The 6,000-nt window shown below is 38.7% G+C and overlaps 1 non-coding gene across 1 annotated transcript; it reads left to right on the plus strand.

Moving 5' to 3' along the window:
* The first annotated feature begins 1,117 nt into the window (after window positions 1-1,117).
* Window positions 1,118-1,221, plus strand: LOC130947877 (small nucleolar RNA R71). Its single transcript, XR_009072843.1, has one exon. It is a non-coding gene; the product is annotated as a small nucleolar RNA R71 (small nucleolar RNA).
* Window positions 1,222-6,000: the final 4,779 nt, after the last annotated feature.

Below are 6,000 nucleotides of genomic sequence, written 5' to 3' on the forward strand. Positions count from 1 at the left end.
GGGAATATTGATATGGAGAGACTTAAATGTCTCTAAAAACCTTGAATATATTTTCCCTTTTTCACCTCCTCCTAACATCTGAGGAAATGGTGCTTTTGGTTGGTATGTTTCCAGCATGCCTTCCTTTTGCATTTCCTTGTCTTGCTCAGTTTCACTTTCCTGCTTAGCTTCTTCCACACCTTCTTTCAAGATTTCTAGTTCCTTTTCTGAGGGTCTGATTCCTTCTTCTTCTGAGACTTCCTTCAATATGGTGATGGCCTTGCATTCTTCCCATCTCACTCCCTTTTGTTCCCCTTTAGGATTCTTTTCTGTGTCACTAGGGAACACTGCAGTTGACTTGGGGGCCTGTTGAGATAGCTCTCCTACTCGAGACTCCATCCACTTGAGTTTTTCACCATGGTTCCTTAAGGTCGATCTCACATCTTCCCTAAAGCTTTTCAACTCATTTATGTCCTGACCCATGTATGCTAGTATTCCTTCTATCCTGTTTAATTGATCTTGAAATTGTTGGTTCGGATTGGATTGGGCAGGTTGATTATTTTGGCCATGATATGGTGGTTGGGAGTAAGTGTTTTGTGTGGCTTGGTATGATCTTTGGTTGGAGTTTTGGTATGTGGAATTGTTATGTTGGTTGTGGTTGTAAGGTTTGTGGTTTTGTGGTTGGGTTTGCTGGTTTCCCCACCCAAAGTTTGGGTGGTTTTTCCATCCTGGGTTGTAAGTGTTGGAATGTGGATCATATGATTGCTTGTGTTGGTTTCCCACATAGTTGGCCTCTTCCCAATCACCTCCTTCAATGCTCACTTCCTCTTGATCTTGTGTGTGTATTGCAGCCACTTGCTTTGTGTCTAATTTCCTGGTGAGCTTTGCTAGTTGCTTGGCAAACACCTTGTTCTGGGCTAGAATTGTATCAACATGGTTCAGCTCAATGACTCCCTTAGTGTTGTGCCTCTCTGAAGTATAGTAGTACTCATTCTCAGCCACTGTCTCAATCACTTCAATGGCTTCTTCCACAGTCTTTTTCCTGTTCAATGAACCTCCTGATGAATGGTCTACAGCCTTCCTTGATTCATAAGAAAGTCCATCATAGAAAATATGCAATTGCACCCAGTCATGGAACATGTCTGGTGGGCATTTCCTTGTCAATTCTTTGAACCTCTCCCATGCCTCGTAGAGGGTTTCACCATCCTGTTGTCTAAAAGTCTGAACCTCAGATCGAAGCCTATTGACCTTTTGTGGGGGGTAGAAACGTGCCAGAAACTTGCTTTCCACTTCATCCCAGGTTGTTAGGCTCCCCCTTGGGAATGATTCCAGCCACTTAGCTGCCTTATCCCTAAGTGAAAATGGGAACAAGAGCAGTTTATAGGCATCTTCCTGGACTCCATTGGACTTCACAGTGTCGCAAATTCTCAGGAATTTTGTGAGATGTTGGTTTGGGTCTTCATTAGCACTCCCACCAAATGAACAATGATCCTCCACCAGTGATATTAGCTTTGGTTTGAGTTCAAAATTGTTGGCCTGAATGGGTGGTTTCTGAATGCTGCTACCACAATTCCCAGAGGTTGGGTTTATGTATGAACCAAGAACCCTCCTCTCAGGAATGGCATTGTTTCCTTCAGCCCTCTCATGGTTGTAAACTTCTCTATCCATGTTGAGATCTAGAGCTTCCTCAAAATTGTCCTCAGATTCTCCTTCAGATTCTTCTTCTCCCAGTACTCTCTTCCCTCTTGCTTCCCTTCTAAGTCTATGAAGGGTCCTCTCTGGTTCGGTATATGGAGGAGTTGTTGTCTCTCCTCTCCTACCTGTCATACAAGAACACAGCACAGGCAGCAAACAAGTGAAATACTCTTGGTTAATGGAAGAGTATGGTTAGAGCAATTGAGGAATTAATTCAAATAGTTAGTGGGTCAGTGAGTTAGTTGCTTGAATTGAAAGGCATAAGAAAGAAAAAGCAAATAACAGAGTGCAGAAATTAAAATTCAACAAGTAACTTGAACTGAATTAACAAAACAAAACAAAAAATGCTCAATCTAGTTAACTTCCAATTTGAGAATTCTCAATCGAAAACCAATCCCCGGCAACGGCGCCATAAACTTGATGTGCATAAACTTGATATGCTACGATTTTAGGAAATTGCACGAACGGCAAAATTCCTTCCGGCAAGTGCACCGATTATCGTCAAGTAAAAACTCATAATAGAGTGAGGTCGAATCCCACAAGGATTGGTTGAATGAGCAATTCGAATTAGAAGTTTGTTTAGTTGAGCGGAATCAACTTTTGGATGTGAATTTGCATAAAGTAAATGTGGCAGGAAACGTAAATTGCAAGGAATTGAAATTGCATAAACTTAAATTGCGAGAATTAAGGTGCGAGAAAGTAAATTGCTGAAAGTAAAAGGGAATTGGGGTGATTGCATGAATTGAAATTTCAGAATGTAAATAGAAAAGGATAGATCAGAGATGGGGAATTCATTGGGGTCAGGAGATATTGAAATCGCCGAATCTAAACATTTTCATCTCTTCCTCAACCAATGCATTCATTGAATCTTGCTTGGCAATCTTATATGATTGGATCCCAATTCCTTGGCTCACCAATTCTCTCTAAAAACAAACAAATTCCCAATCCCTTGGTTTAAATGTTCATAAGAAGAGATGATGCTCGATCACTGATTATACCACACAGTTTCATGGACCACAATTTGGTAGGATTACATGTCACAATATCCATCCAAACCCCAATCCAATTCACTGTGAGAAAGCTTCTCTAGCATGAATCCATCATTCCTTTCCCAAGGTTCCGAAGGATTCCAATTATGGGTAGTTTCTTTCCCAAGACAACTACCCAATGGAATTAGATCGAGAAGCTTTCTAACAAAATTCAAGAGAAAAGATTGAAGAAGAAGATAAAACTATTATTGATTCATTGAATTACAATAGAGCTCCTAACCCAATGAAAGGGGTTTAGTGAGTCATAGCTCTGAATTCAATTACAAAGAGTATGAAAACTAGCAAATGATCAAAAAGTTCCCTACTGTCAAAAGTGCCAACTAACTTCAATTCTATCCTATTTATACACTTTCTAAATTGAGCTTCTGTTGAGTTTCTTGGGCTTTGAGGCTTTCTCTTGATTTCCTTTTGCTTTGGGTTTATGATCCATAATCCTGATGAGGCTGTGATCCAATTCTGTAACATTCATTGAGCAAACTTAGTGATAAACAAGTAATGACACAAGACTCAACAAATTGAAGTTCCAGACTCATCAATTCTTCCGGCCCAATCCCATAAACCATGATATTCAATTGGGTTTCATACCATAATACGTTTAAGTTAATATCTGTGCTCAAATGCTAACTTAAACTTCAATATATTTGGCCCAGAAACCCTTTCAAAAGGTGGCGTTTAAGTTGAAGTTTAAGTTTCAGTTTAAGGTTAAACTGAAACTTAAACGTGGAATTGGAAGAAAGCAACCCAGGGGTGTAAAATGTCGAACACGTTTAAGCTTCAGTTTAAGGTTAAACTGAAGCTTAAACGTGGAAATGAAGAAAACAACCCTGGAGGAGCAATTGGGTCGAACACGTTTAACCTCCAGTTTAAGGTTAAACTGGAGGTTAAACGTGGAAAATGAGAAAGCAACCCTGGAGGAGAGAAATAGTCGAACACGTTTAACCTCCAGTTTAAGGTTAAACTGGAGGTTAAACATGGAAATGCTCCTGGTGCCTCTCTTGCTTCTGGCGTTTAACCTCCAGTTTAAGGTTAAACTGGAGGTTAAACGTGGAATTGCTCCTTGGTGAGAAAAAGTGTCGAACACGTTTAAGCTCCAGTTTAAGGTTAAACTGGAGCTTAAACGTGGAAATGCTCCTTTGGTTCAATTCTCATTCTGGCGTTTAACCTCCAGTTTAAGGTTAAACTGGAGGTTAAACGTGGAAATGCTTCTTAGTGCCTTTCTCATTCTGGCGTTTAACTTCCAGTTTAAGGTTAAACTGGAGGTTAAACGCCAGTTACAGCATTTCCTCCTTTCTCATGATTCTGGCGTTTAAGCTCCAGTTTAGGCTTAAACTGGAGCTAAAACTCCACATTTGATATTCAAGCTTCCTTTATTGATTTTGTTGCTTCCTTGCCTAGCCTCTTCTTCCCTGAAATCATCCAAACAATTGCATCAAAGTCTTGCAAAATTTCATGAGAAATCATCCATTCATAGCATTCAAGTAATATAACTAAAAACTCATGGAATTTGCATCAAAATCATACTGTTTGGATGGTTCATTGCTTTGTTGTTCATTTAACCATTCTTGGTTACTTTAAGCTCAAGAAAATGCATACAACAACTAAAACTAACAGAAAAATGCTAGTGAAACTAGCCTAAGATGCCTTGGCATCACAACACCAAACTTAATACTTGCTTGTCCCTAAGCAAGTCCTGAGTTATTTAAGAAGAAAGTATGAAACAGAAAGCAATTACATTGGCTATATTAGCAAGCATTTGAAGTTCATCAGAAGGGTTTAATGCAGAAAGTTGCAGCATCACTTTTTCATTCTTATCAGGTAGGATTATCACTTTTTCATTGCATCCATCAAACACTGCTATGGCCTCTTGTTATTCTTATGTCCTTGGCACTTTTTCTTTTCTTTGTTTTCTTTTTCTTAGAGCTCTTTTGCTCCTTGTTTGCTCAGTGTCATGTGTTGCACAAGCCTTTGGCATTTTCTTTTTCTTATCAGTGCATTACACATATCCACTACAGGCATTTTAGTTCACATTTCTTCTTGAGACATTGGTGCCCAGCACCTCTTTGTGTGACTAAATGTTTTGTATTTAGGTTGCTCTTGATAATGGACTTTTGGTTGATAATCCCGGGTTAGTTAACCCAAGTTACCAAGTGTTGAAACACTCCACAGAACCTATTCATCCAAGCAGATCCTTAATACATAAACACCACAGGCATTTGTCTCAGAAGTTCAAACCATTGGTGCCTAGCTTATTTTCTCAATTTTTTTGCTTTTTGGTTGCCCTTTTTCAGTGGCTTTTTCTTCTTCTTTTTCTTTCTTTTTCATGGCCAAAGACATTTATTCATCAAGATCCATAGACAGTATTCAACTTCTACACAAAAATGATAATTCTACACTCAATTTCCAGTGAGCTGACTAAACAATCAAGCATGCATACCACCACTTAATTCTACTTGATTTGTCACTAATTGAGCCAAGTTACTTTTGTTCAAACTTTTCTTTTATTTTTTGAAACAGAACAAGTATGGCAAGCATTTGTTTAAGAAGGTGAAGTTATATCCAAACATCTAGGCATTCACTTTATTCAAAGCAATAAACAGACAAACATACTAACAACTTCACATTCCAGAAAGATTCAACAATTACAGTTTAAACCAGAACAAGCATGCTTTTGTTTGCCTTTTAAAGAATGGTCAAGGAACAACACCACCTTGTGAAATTTCTTGTTTTCTCTTTGTTGTCAGGAAACAATTTGATTTCTCCTTCTTCTCCTAATTATTGCTTCATGTTCTTTCTAAGATCCTTGTTTCCTTTCCTGCAAAGAGTGATGAAGTTGCTTGCTTCTCAAGCACTTGAGTGGTTAGCTCAACTATGTATGGGCAAGTGTCTGAGTCTTAAGTTGGTGTGTGAACACCAAACTTAGTCTCCTACTTACTCCTCTGCTCTTTGAATCCTTGAATTCTTCTTGGAATGAAGTTACTGCTAAGGAATTTAAGCATTTCTGTGATTGCTTAGAATGGTTGTTCCTTTCATATAATTCAAAGGTTGTTGTGTTCAGTTGATCTGCATGGTGGAACACCAAACTTAGAGTCACACATTCCCTTTTGAATTATTGATCCATGAATTCATTGTTTGGTGTGAAACACCAAACTTAATTCTTTGCAATACACAGAAACTACTTCACCTTTTTATTGAAACAATTAAAAGAAACAGCAAAAGAGTATTACCTCAGGTTGGGTTGCCTCCCAACAAGCGCTTCTTTAACGTCACTAGCTTGACG

This window comes from Arachis stenosperma, chromosome 1 (assembly GCF_014773155.1).
Source record: "Arachis stenosperma cultivar V10309 chromosome 1, arast.V10309.gnm1.PFL2, whole genome shotgun sequence".
In the NCBI taxonomy this organism is placed as follows: Eukaryota; Viridiplantae; Streptophyta; class Magnoliopsida; order Fabales; family Fabaceae; genus Arachis; species Arachis stenosperma.